Source organism: Diadema antillarum, unplaced genomic scaffold (genome assembly GCF_040938485.1).
Source record: "Diadema antillarum isolate AM-2024a unplaced genomic scaffold, OU_Dant_1.0 scf00000017, whole genome shotgun sequence".
Classification (NCBI taxonomy): Eukaryota; Metazoa; Echinodermata; class Echinoidea; order Diadematoida; family Diadematidae; genus Diadema; species Diadema antillarum.
This window is the reverse complement of record NW_027270906.1, coordinates 2176707-2190730: the sequence shown is the minus strand read 5'-3', so window position 1 is coordinate 2190730 and position 14024 is coordinate 2176707. Positions and strand designations below refer to the sequence as shown.

The following is a 14024-nucleotide window of genomic DNA, read 5'->3' as shown; positions in this document are numbered from 1 at the left end:
GGGGTACCGGTATGCATTACGTTACGTAACGCCGGCCCTGTAATGAATCTACTTCTTACTCTTACGTAACGAATATAAGGAAATAAAACGTCAATGTTTGCTTTTATTTTCTCTTATTCATTAGCATCATTTATTGTTGGTGGTTGCTACCAAGTGGACGTCGACAACCGTATCTTCGTAACGTCAGCAGGCAATTACGATCCGGACGACCTTGACCACGCCTCTTGCGCCGAGGCCTGCGGGTTACTGGACTACCAGCACGCAGCGGTCACTGGGGGCGCTATTGCCTGTGCGCCGATAACACAATCAGCGGGGCCGACACAGGATCGTGCGACATCGACTGCAGCGGCAATGCTGCCGAGAACTGCGGGGGTGCCCAGAGTCTCCGGGTCCTCGAAATCACTCTTCAGCGGGCTGCCGTACAGCTGAACAGCACCAACGAAGCTTTCGTAGTTGGCCAAAGCAAAGCGCTCGAGGCTTCGTTATCTGGTACAGCGACCACGGCATCGTTTGACTATGGAGACGGCTCTCGCGCGACGGATTTTGATGCTTCGATACGCTCTCATGTCTATGCCATTCCCGGACAGTATGTGGCCAGTATTCACGCCCAGAATGTCCTTTCTGTAAGCTCATCTCTTTCAAGAATTCACTCGTTTTCTCGGCTCTTTAGGATGTACGAAAACGATGTAACGACAGACGTTAGGTTATAATTTTGTTATGTATGTAGAACGGTCTATATCTGTTGACTAGGGGCATAGACCTATGTAGTATTACACATAGCTTCTCCATTTTGTCATGTTAGAGTTACAAGTTGCCAAAAATCCTTTCTTCCGCCGTGGTTTCCAGTTCCCATTTCTTATTACAATTTTAACAAGATCTGCTATGATGAGTGCTACATGTAACTGTTAAGTAGTGTCTATAAGTAAACGCCGCTAGACCTTACCCCTAATCCCTAATCCTTTGTTGTTGCTGTTTGTTTGTTTGTGTTTATGGGGGGGGGGGGGGTGTTACATTGCCATAGCATTAGACAGTGACTTGTGACAGTGTTAAGAGTTCTACTATCTGCTCACGATATTTATTTTGGTGACATGATAGACTTCTTACATTCTACAGCAGCAGTGTTTTCAATATTTCTTGGATAAATGTGATGTAACTGCAATGGCAAATATGCCTACTGGCCATTGAACAAAATAGTGGTAATGTAAACCTTAGGTAAGGTAAAGAAAAATAACAACAAATCTGAACTCCCATATGATTTTGAAAAAGTTCTGTCCATGGGGGACTTAGATTCTTCCTGTCTAAGCAGTTGGGTGGGGGGGGGGGGGGGCCCCCCCCACCCCCCCCCGAATGTTCTGCAGCCCCTGCAAGACTCCTCATATTTTCATGTTTTCAAGTAAATGAAAAATCCAATAATTCTAATTCACAGAATATCATCAAATGAACATTTTCAACTGTTACGGATCATCCATCACCATCTTGATCATTTCCTTTTGCCATGAACGATTTTGTTAATTGACCAGAGTGACTTTGCTGCCGCTCAAGTGACAGCATATGTGGCCATCAGTGATGTCGCCCTCGATTGTCCAGAGGTTGTCGAGCCGGACGAATCCTTCAACTGCAGCCTCACTATCCAAGATGGGTCTGACATGACCCTGAGTTTGAGTATTGGCTCTTCCTTCTACATAGGCAGTGAGTACAAAGAAACTGCTCTTCGTTAGATAGTTATAAATGTTACTGAGCTTGCTTTGAAAAATAAAGTATTCAGCCCCCCCTCCCCCCCCCCCCCAAAAAAAAAAAAAAAAAAATTAAGAATCTTGAGTGGAATATGATGGGAAGGGTTTTTAGCTACATTGAAATGTAAGCATTTTGTTATACCTGTATTGCTCAATACCATTGTAAGCCACGAAATTGCAATGACATAATATTTCTTTACTAGTCAAATTTTTCACCTCAAGTTATGTACTCAATATCAGCAGGCTGATCATACTGTGAACTGTACCAGTATGGTGCTTGTAGATGGAGAAAAAAAAAATTAACCACCAGGGGAAAACATTTCATAACTAAGTATGGAAACTCATTATTTCATTACAAAGTTCTTTCTCATGTTCATGTGCAAATTGACAGATGACCCTTTTTGGAAAGTATATTTATGATAGAGAAATCTTTCTTGATTTTAGCAACACCTCAATATTCAATGGATATAAAATCAGTCTTTTGATAAATGCTGATTGTCATTAAATTGCCGTGTTAGTCTTCTCAAGCGAAAAATGGAAGGTGTGTACCTCTCTTTCAACACTGGCATAGCTATCTGACACAGTATTTCACGTACATTCCATGCTTTAAAAGTTTATGCCAACTTATTTTATTTTTTTTTAACCATTTGAGTTTGTGCCCACAGGTTCATTGTGATAATAGTCTGTCTATGTAGCAACCTATCAACTGATACACTTATATTGTCTGCATCAAGCGTACAAGTTATGTACAACACAAGTTATAATTGACTGGCCTTGTGATCGAGTAGCAATTATCAGACAACCTTGAATTTAATCACAATTTGTTTGCATGGCAGCTGAGGAAGCAGTCAGTGCTTGTAAGCAAGCAACCGCTGGAAAGACATCTTTCCAGTGTACAATTGTATTTGAAAGAGTTTATTGTGACATTGTTTACTTTGTGAAAAATCCAGAAATCAAATCAAATCAAATTTGATATTTTATTTATAAACATAAATACTGTTGTTAAGCAGTGCCACTTTAGTATATTTGCCATTATGTGAAGTGGAGATACTTAGGGCCTACATATCTGTGTGTACATGTTTAGGTACAAATAAAAAAAAGGTCAGTGTACTGTATTATGACTAGTGTGTATAAGCATTCATTTCCCAAGCTAAGCACTTGAGTAGCTAGTATGCTGTATACGCTATAATTTTCGCGTACATAAATTTTCGCGAATTGTCGCTGTCACACATTTTCGCGAGTGGTTAAATTTGCAATTGGGGGACCAGAGAAAATATGAAGTGGCAAAGAAAGTGTGAATTTTCAACTTACTAGCAAATAAGAATGATACTAGTTATAGACTGCATGAAAAAGACTTGCCAAACTCTGCGAACTAGTAAGTTAGAATTCAACATTTTTGAAGTGGTTAAGTCCATCGCGCTAGATTTCTGATGAGTGGTCCCCTTGCGATAATGGATTGGCTCTCTACAGTATTTGTAAGTAGACGTGGACGTGCATAAACAAGCTTAGCCAGTATGGTCTGTTCGGTAAGCCGTGACATGGTATACTAGTACTGAAATGTTCGTATCATCAAGGCAAGGGATTCATTTTGGAAGGTAATATTTTCATGTGTTGTTAATGTCGCGAATAGCTCCCGACTCGCGAAATTCGCGAAAGTAAAACCCCCGCGAAATATGTAGCGTATACAGTAGATATCTATTTCTTTAATTGTTTTGTTTGTGATGTAAATAATTATTTGACCTTTTTTATCACCAATAGTCTTGAAGGTTTCTAATGCTGATTTGCACTAATGCTATTGTTTGTTTCCCATGTGCCATGTTTTTGAATTTGATATTTTATGTATTGTACTCAATTATATGATTTTTTTTTTTTCTGTATGAATGTATTCATCTGTGGTTTTGTATTTTGGAGTCGGTGAATAGATCCATGGTTCATCCTTTCATTTACTTGTGTGTATGTTTCTGCAGCTCCAAGCATGTTTGCCGTAGGAAGAGTGGCCCAGCATGCCAAAAGTTCCTTCGCCTTCGAAGCACCCACTCAGGATACCATCTGGATTCTTCCTGGTTTTGAGTTCCTGGACACCGGCACTGTGCGCTCCCTTGAGGTCTATGCCTCATCAGGTGGCCAGATGAAATTCCTGGTGAGTATCGAACAGAACTTTAACTTGTCGAGTCCAAGAATTTGCATTTCTGTGGTCTCGTGTTGTGTTGATCGTTTGCTATGCAGTGTCCATCGCACATAAACTGTTTCACCTTTTCATCTTCTCCTTGAAAACTGGTGACCAAACTTGACAGAAATCATCATTGCAGGAAGGGAATCATAGTCTGTACAAACGGTGGTGGTGGTGCCCCCAGAGGGGCTTCTAGTATAGAGTTGGAACCTAATACCCAATATTTGGATGGTGCTGCCAAAGGGGGCGGCAGCTATCCACAGATATTGTCATAATTTGTGTATTATTGCCTCAGCTGAAGTTCCTTGAGGACGAAATCCGGTGCTCACGCAAGAACTGGGCCCAGGGCTCTCTTGTTTTATCATAACTTTCACTTCAGCCCTATTCTGACTATATGCCATTGTACATTCCCACTGCAGCATTATCAAATACCTCCACATTATTAACTCTATAATTGATTGTTAAATTAGCATCACACATGAGAAGACTTCTCTCAAGTTTACAATTTTTTTATTGCTTTCTTGTTGTTGTTTTTTACAGATTTAATGTATTTAACCAGTTCTATCTATTTCTTCCCCCTTTATAGGACAAGCAGTAGCTTTCAGACTTGCCAATTCAATGAGACCAGGATTCATATTCTGCAAGAAGATTGCTGTAGGACTTTTAGGGTTAAAGCAATTACCTCAACTTCGGTTCTACAAACTCACTAAGTTTTTCACATTTTTACATTTGGTTTTGGTTTTTTTTTCCTCTTTTGTTTGTTCATTTCATTACATTTTAGTATTGCTTCTATGAGGGTTTGGTCAAAATATTGAGCTTCATGTACCAGCCCAGCTTCCAGCTTTGAAATGACAAGAGATTATTTCTATCTTGAGATGATGTGGCCTTCTTATGTGGATAAGCATGATAATATGGTAACTAGAAAATGTGATTTCTAGTCAGACCCCGTCAACTTGTTCACTGCTATTACAATGTAGTGAAGAGCAAGTCATGCAATGTTTATATCAGCCACTTTTGCTGTTAATCTCACACCTCAGATTCTACGACCCACATGTACTGGGCCTGGTCTTAGCTACTGCCTGATCGACAACCAGTGCTCCGCATCATGTGCTTATGACGAGAGTCTACCCACCAATCCCATGTATCAGGACACATGCTCCACTGGGACGGAAACCTACTGCCTCACCCAGAGCCGCTGTGTGTCCGCTAGTGATGTAAACACCTGCCCAAGCAAACCGAGCCGCTACGTCACCAACACCACAACCGATCCGCGTGCCCAGTACACCGTCAAGTATATCTACGATGCTACCACTTCTGTCGGACACAACTATATTGAGCTGCCTGTCTCTGACCGCACGTTTTCAGCAAACATTGGCGATGTCCTCGGTTTTGCCGTCGGAGCTGCAGGTGCTGCAGTGGCTTATGAAGGCATGACTGGCTCCGGAGAAGCGGTGGGGTACAGAGTGGATTCAATGACCCCAACCCAAGATGGAGTCTTGAGTCCAGTCGTACCAGCTTTCGCCAGGCAGTTTCAGATTCGCGTTGCTGCAACAGAGGTGCTGTCAGCATCAGTTGAACACTCGTATCCTACCATTGGCATATACCCTGTCGTAGCCAATGTCAGCAATGCTGTGAATGCTGAGGGAGAGGTGGTGGAAAGTGAAGTCGCAGTCCAGATACCAGTCATCAGTAAGCATGTGCTAGACTTTTGTCTTTTGTTTTGTTTTTGTGTTGTGGTTGGTTAGTTTGTTTGTGTGCGTGTGTGTGTGGGGGGGGGGGGTGACACATTTAGGGCTCATTAGGGAGAAAGGGTGCATGTGAACGGGGAGATATTTACTTTGCATGAATGCTTCCCAATAAACCACCAATACCTGGATAGTCATGACAATATAAAGGCTGATTATGATTTACTGCTTTCTTCGCCACTTCAAAAAAAGGAGAGGTGATCACATGGTTATGATTCTCTTTACCTGTGGTATTCATTTCATGCATGAAATTTTTCCAATTTCACAGCTTGTCAAAATGTGGTGATTGTTCATTGGGTTACACAAGATCATTGAAGATACCACATTAATCCACCAGGGCCCTGTTTTATCAAGATAAATTTAGCGTTGATTGTGAAATCAACGCTAACTTTATCCAACTTGAAGTCTGCTATAACTTTAAATCAACTGCAAGTTTCCGTTTTACGAAGAGACTTAATAGTCGATTATAGTTATAGCTCTTCACCGTGACTTAATTATTGATTTAGTCAAAACTAAAAACACGGGACGAGGCTGGTTTCCGGTACTAGCTGTCTGCTTAAAAACAGAACAATACATTAAGCAAAACAAACAACAAAAACATGATTGTTTGCCATGGCCACGGATTCGTAGTCTGCTAGTGTGACGCAGTATTATTAGCGCTATACAGCCGCTGAATTAGAAGTATTAAGTTTGCAACAAAACCGCAAAATACGCCGTTTTGCGTTGTATTGAAAAAAGTAGGTCGATAGATCTAGCACATCCCGAGCTCAACGAAAATCTGCGTACACGCGTACCGTAAAGATTCCGCACATACATAGGATTATTAAAACACTCACGTATTCATTGAAATGGATCTAAAAACGTACAGTAACTGACTGCCCAATGTGAAGGTCGTGTAGCCGGCCTACCAATGCATTATTTCAAGTCCTGTGTGTTAACGTGTAGGATTATGGAAACTTGTGAGAGTGTGGTGACTACAGTAGCTTGTTTTTACCTCTACGGCGCAGATCGGCTTTGTAAAGAATAGATCGCAAGTCTACATACATCAACATGTAAATTGTCAAAATTCTAGACTCTAATAGACGCTCTAATCTGCAGTATGGTACGTGTTTACGGTAAGTACAATCGACTCGCTGAACGAATAGGCCTGTTAAGTGTTACTGGTTAGCCTGACTTAGATCTCAAGTTACTTTCGTACTCGGTGCTATAGAATTAAACTCATTATTTTCTGTATAGGCCTACTAAACTCTTAATTAGTATCTATTGACAATCTAGCTCTACGTAGGCCTACGCACGTCAGAAATCATTGCATTTCCTCGCATATGGGCAATTCCACGGTAACTAGGACACAGGTGCCAAAAATTAAAAATGATATTTGTTTCAAACACCATACATTTTCAGACAGTACTTGAGTTGAAGTTTTAAGAATCATTATGTTTTTCAATAAAAGCGGCCATTTTGAATTTCAAAATGGCTGCCAGAATATGCCTATAACTCAATGGCGAAAAGAGTGTATTGTCGCATAAATTACTCTCTGTATATCCACTTTATTAGTACTCTAAACAACAATCTTTCATATGTATGCAGTTACCAAAGAAGTCTTTTACCACACGATAGAAAAAAAAGCTGGTAGCTTTAAAGAATTTGATAAAAACTGTTAATTACTTTGATAATGATGGATGTAACGTCAGTTACCAAAAACAAGGAATTTTTAAGTTTATTCATCAAAGGAAGTGACCTGTATGATGTAACTTGGGATTTCTAATGTATGCCCATATGCCTTTATTTTAATACCAGAAATAAGGATACTTGGCATACTGGCGAGTCAAAATGAACACTTCAAAATGTGTAACGTCAGTTACCGAAACGTCATACATGAGTATGTAACGTCAGTTACCATGACAGTAATTATAACTGAGGCAAATTTTTTGACTTTTGACCATTTCAATACATCTGGGAAGTCAACTTACAACAAAGAGCAGCTATCCCTTTCATAGGGAATGATGTCATTGCCATGGTATGTCCATGGATATTTTTTTAAAATTTTATTTTATTTCTAAATTCATTTATTCATTCATTTACCATTTTTTTTTTTGATTCAGCACAAGTTTAAGGTTAAATCATCTGGAAGTTTAGTTTGCCACATGCAGTATATGCACTCAAATTAGTACATTCCCAGTCCTACGGGATGATAAAGCTACCAAAGTTTGTAGGCCTAATCAGTGACATGATTGCATGTTAACCACATTTTCTATAAAAACAAACAAACAAACAAACAAACTTCTGCACAGCTGTATGTTAGTACCAACAGTTTAACAATCTTCACCAATGTTTGCTTTTGCTGGCATTTTTTTTTTTTCAGGAAGCTTAGTCAAGTTTCTACCTCAAGGCAAATGCACAAACAGATATTTCTTCTCTTGCACTTAAATGTGTGGTGTAGTTAACATGGCTCATCTTGTATTATGGTACGTAGGGCATGTACTCATTATTGTTTGAAACTTAACACTGATGTTGCTCAAAGTGAGAGAGGATTCTATAGGGTTTTAAAAAAATTGTTCATACAGTGTGTATTTGTTGATTACTTTATTCTATTCATGCAGGGACATTTTGTAATACAACACATGATAATTATGAACAGGAAGAGTTTTTATATTGATTTTAGTATTCTTTCATTGCAAAGTCCAATTTCTTGGTATCTCGAATGTATTTGCAAGCCGTGATATATCAGTGAAAAGGAAAAGAAAAACAGTTAAATTACTTCAAGCTAGGAATAAAACAGTAATGCTCTTTTGACCAAAAAAGCATTTATTTTTCTTCTTCACAGAGAAATATTAAAAATGCGGCACTTTTCATTTAAATCAATTGATGATGGAGATCATCAGGAGTAAAATAAAGAAAAGAAGGAGAAATACATCACAATAGATTTCATACATATTTATGCATATTTATGAGTTGATACATGTTTTTTTCCCCATGACCTGGAAGATATTCTGATATTTTTTTCAAGCACAAAAATATCCATGTTTTGTGTAGTACTACAAGGTATTATGGGTGGAGCACAAGATAAAAACTTTCCTGTTCATTAAAAAACAAACAAACAAACAAACAAACAAAAAAGCCCTTAGTCATGTCAATATATTTATACTTGGAACTGCTTAATCTATTAATGGCTCTGTGTAATCATAAATGTTGAATAAAAGTTAAATCTTCAGACAAATGTCAAGAAATATCCTCTTGTGCATTTACATTATTTTTGCCCAACTGTGCTATGGCATGGGGGGGGGGGGGGGGGGGTGCCCCCTAAGGTCCCACCCAATATTATTTGTGTCTTTAGATTTTGTTTTAATTTGTTGCTGTAGTTGCCTGGGATTGTCACTGGTACATTGCAGCAGTATAATAGCCTGTTAAATAAATTAGTTCTCTGTAAACACCACGGCAAAGTATGTGTAACGTCAGTTACGTAACGTCAGTTACTGACATGTTTACCTTTAAGTTTTCATAGAACACAAAGAAAATGGACTACTGTTTCATTTCATTGTGTATTTATGACTGATGAACCAAGGTATGACTCCATATCAACCAAATCATTCTGAATGGTCAAAATTATGAAATATCACATAGCTATTCCCAATCATGATTTTGCATGTGTAAACCCTATGGCAAATGTAAGCGTAACGTCAGTTACGTAACGTCAGTTACCGTCATGCCTTCACTGAAATTGGCATGGTGGTAAAAGGAGACAACTAAAGTGCACATTATTTTGCACACCTGTTCCTAAGAACCTAGGTGTATTGCCATATTAAACACATAAAGGCTAAAAGTCAGGGACATGAGATATTTCCATTTACATCTACACCATAATTTCCCATGTCCTTTTTCCGTAACGTCAGTTACCGACACATTTTCACTTGCTATGTGATAAGAAATGCAGTTTGAGAGAAAAACTTTCCACCTATTTCTTCATTCTCATGAACTTATTCATCAATGCTAATAGCAAGCCCAAGGTGCTTTCCTTCACAAAACTACAAGGTAAACAATTTCATGAAAATCCTTACGTGTAACGTCAGTTACCGTGGAATTGCCCTTCTGGGTTCTTTGGCAAGATTTGCATTGCACACAAACGCGGTTCTTACAGTAGCGTACTCGGTTACTTGCCCTTGCTGGCGATGGCTTGATTGGCGGGCGGGCAGTCCGAGGCGCCGGGCATGCAGGCTGGGATTGATCAGACTGCTGTCTAGGGTGTTTACGTGCAGCAGTCGCGTAAGCAATGCGTGCCGATCGTGAATTTCATGTAAGGAAAAGATCATAATTACATGAAAGAAACGCAACAAAATGTTAGAGAAAGGTGAGCAGTTAACAGACAAACATTTGTGACAAGACCGCAGCTAGACTAGGAAAGTGTGACAGTCATCTTTCTTCAGTAAATTGCCTTACAATTGAGTCTACCCAGACTGTTTGTACTTAAGTTGATATTTGTCAACTGTCTGATTAATCATAGATTTGGAGCAGTTGAGAAAACTTATGTGTTGATTTTTTAGGAAGTTGGAGTTGATATCAACTCTGGGTGTCTTGATAAGACGGACTTCAAGTGGATTTGGAAGTTAATCATAGATTAAGTGGACTTAGAGTTGATTTGAGAGGTTAATCATAGATTATTTTGACTTAACGTTAAATTTATCTTTTGATAAAACGGGGCCCAGAAGAATCATATTTTAGCTTTCTTCTATTCGATAGGAATTACAACTTCGATTCGATAGGAATTAGCAAGCGCTAATGTAACTCAAGATTACTACAGCTAGGATTGCAACCCCAATGGCTGACCTGTTGAATGACCATTCAAAGAGTCAAAGCTTTGTTAGTTTAATGCTTGTCAGATTTTGTTACCATCTACTTTAGATAACAGATTTCATCTACTGTAGATGTCAAACAACCTGTTTATTGTTCTTGACATCTTTCATGTGATATGATGAAGTTTTAAGGATTTTGATTCATTTGTCAAAATATTCACTGACATGTATAGGCCTACTGACACAACTGTAATTTACCTGTCTTCCCTTTGACAGAAATAATTCAAAATCTCACATTTTCTTGGCATGTACACAGTGCAAAACGATGTCTCATAGAATGATGATTTCTGCATTGTAATATTCAAGATAACCGGGGAATGGTATTTTATATAGCATTACACCATGATGATTACCTATGTTAATAATTCATGAAAATGTCTTACTGATTCATTATGCAGAAATCATATTATATCCGTTTAAAATACTGTAAAACATGAAATATTCGCGGCATGAATTTTTCGCGAATTGGAGCCGTCAGCCTTTTTCGTGGCATGAAATTTTCGCGAAGTGCCACTGGCGTTCAATGCATATAATGTAAACATGGACTTTCGCGTGCATTTTAATTTCGCGAATCTTGGCGCTCGCGAAATTCGCGAAATTAAAGTGCACGCGAAAATTCCTTGTTTTACAGTATTTAACTTTGTGATTGGGTTCTTCTAAACATGCAAAATCCCTCTGAATGATATTCATTTGTCTATTTGCTATCTGTTGGAACAAAAAGACCTTACACCCAGTTTACCATTTGTTAAATCACTGTTAGGCTTATAAAGTGGAAAGGAAATGAAGTGAAAGCAGCCTATTTGAATTGATTCTTCTCCGCTGCACAGACCTGACTATTGCGCTGACTCCTGATGTTCCCTATTTTTCCGGAGAATCGACCGTCAACCTCTCTGTATCTATCGTTGCCGGCGACCCGATCACCCTGGAGATCGACTGGGGAGATGGCGTCATCTTCAACGAAACGGATGTCTGTAAGAGTTGCACCACTGCTTTGAAATTGAGTGGAAAAATTACATTTTATCCTCTAAATATGTTACACAGCTCCTGATAATATGACGGGATCTTTTTGTGAGGAGGGTAATTTTTAATCAACGATTCCAACCTTAAGGCATCTCTTAAACAGGACTATCTAGCAAACTGGAGACTTTAATTGCATGAACCTGCACACGATACTTGTGCGCCTAGCACATGTCATAAGCTCAAAGGGTAGTGTCACGTGCGACTTGGTGCAGGAAACTCTAGGGAAGCACTGATGGTCTGTTAGCATTAGTTTGAGCACATATATGACAAAACTAAAGTTGGACAGGGGAAAGCTTAAAGGGACTGTACAGTACTGGTTGAGGTGAGGATTCAGTTGGTAACATTTTGCGAGATATTTAGAAACCACTCTATGAAATGTTAAAGAGCCTACAATTCTAAGTGGATCAAAAGATTATTTGATGAAAATCGGTTTTGAAATGTCTGAGATATCTAAAAACAATGAAAAACAAAAAGATCCTAATAAAAGTCATGGCCTGTCAATTTTATTAGGATCACTTTTTGGGGCATCTCAGCCATTTCAAGGCCTATTTTCATCAAATAAACGTTGAATCCTTCTTGAAATTACATGCTCTTTCATATTTCATAAGAGGTTTCTCATTTATCTCACCAAAAAATGTTATAAAGCTGAATCCTCACCATAACTAGTACTGTGCAGTCCCTTTTTGATTGAAAGCAGGAGAAAAGCATAATACATATTAATCGAGCAGGAGAGTGGCATATTTTTAGAAAATGGCCTCAAAGAGGGAGAACTGGAGTTCATGTAGTATGAGATCATTTTACTTGAGAAACATACTAAACTAGAAAAGCACTCTTGAGAGCGCAGACCTCCACCAAGCATGCAGCTCATTTCCACCACTGATCTTGTTCTTCCACAGAGATATCAGTGATTTCCACCCTTACGTACTTACAGCATTGTGTGCTGAAAGTCGCCCGATTTCCCAATATAGAAACCTTTGTTGCGTCATAAACCCCCAGCTGCACGGCGCGCCTCACTCTAGCAGAAACTAAAGCACGCACTTTAGTGCGCGCATGCAAACCTCAAATATGCGCAGCCTGAACTCCCAAGTTAATTGACCCTACCTGCCAAAATATCAAAAATCCTTCATAAATTCCCTCAAAATTCTTCGATCACTACCAAAATTTAATCATCTGTTTCTTGTATCATTCTAAACCTTTCCTGCAAGTTTCATCCAAATCCATTAACTACTTTTTGAGTTATTTTGCACACAGACAAACTAGCTAGCTAACTAACAAACAAACAAACCAACAGTAATTAAAGCATAAGTAATTAGAAGTTGATGATTTCTTTACATTCCATATTTCAGTGGAGATAATGATTGTCCAGTGGATGTGTCCCTCCCACTATGCTTGCCGCAATTAACCATCCCAGGATATCTTGTCTGTACACATCATACTTGTTTTGACATGACTTGTGGACACTTCATGGAGAGCAATGCTGCATTTGAACAGCTGCAATCCTTTACAGTTATGCAAAGTGTATGGTAGCATGTTGTCACACAATGCAATTTCCCAAAAGCCAAGAATTGTGGCCATATTGTATTCAAAAGGCTCTGGCTATCAGTTGAGTCTATGCTGTACCTCCCCCATTCCCCATAATGAAATGGAATGCAAGCCCACAGAGCGACTTGCATCATGGGGAATGCAATAATGGATATCATTTACATCGTCACTGGCACATTGACCTTCTGCAGCAATAATTGTCTGCTTTTTCCCCAATAAGCCACTGATGAATAATGAGTCATATTTTTCTGCAGAGAGAATCCACAAGCATGAAAAATATTATTCATTCCTGTGAACTCTCTCACTCTACAGACTGGTTCCATTGATATTATTAACCTGTTGCGAATGGACTGATTTTGCTAAAGCACACATTTTCCATAGACACCTGCCCGAGCATTCTCGGGATTCGTCTTCGACGGGTTAATGTTGTATGTCTTACTAGAGATTCATGGATTATCAGTCAGATCATGCTAATAGATAGCATGCAGCGGCATTTGAATATCTGTACCAAGTTCATGATATCATATTACTCTTCACTTGCTCCAATGCCATTGTTAGTACTACTTGCTGATACACTGTAATTTGTGGTTGAATTTTATTGAATTTGGAATAATCCTTTACAGATCAATTAATATGATCTCACTTTCAAAGAGCTGCAGCAAAAAAAAAAGACGAAAATAGTTCTAAGCAAGAACAAAAGCAAAACAAAAGCAACAACAAACATCTCTTTGTGATGATAATTATGAGTTTTTGTTGCGCAGTTTTCATCTTGAATAAAGTATAGGATAAATTCTGTTAATCCAAGCAAGTCATGGGGTAATCATATTACAGGAATTATTATATCGTCATTATTGGATTATGATACATGACAAGAAAGAGCTCAAATTAGCTCAAATGTGACTTTTTGAATCACTAATTAATATTGAAGGAAATTGAAAGAGTAGCAAATCTAAGATTTTTATTTTTT

At 38.7% G+C, this 14024-nt stretch overlaps 1 pseudogene; it reads left to right on the top strand.

The window, feature by feature from the left end:
• The window catches only part of LOC139725594 (uncharacterized), a 75556-nt pseudogene that overhangs the window by 16046 nt on the left and 45486 nt on the right, over window positions 1-14024 (top strand).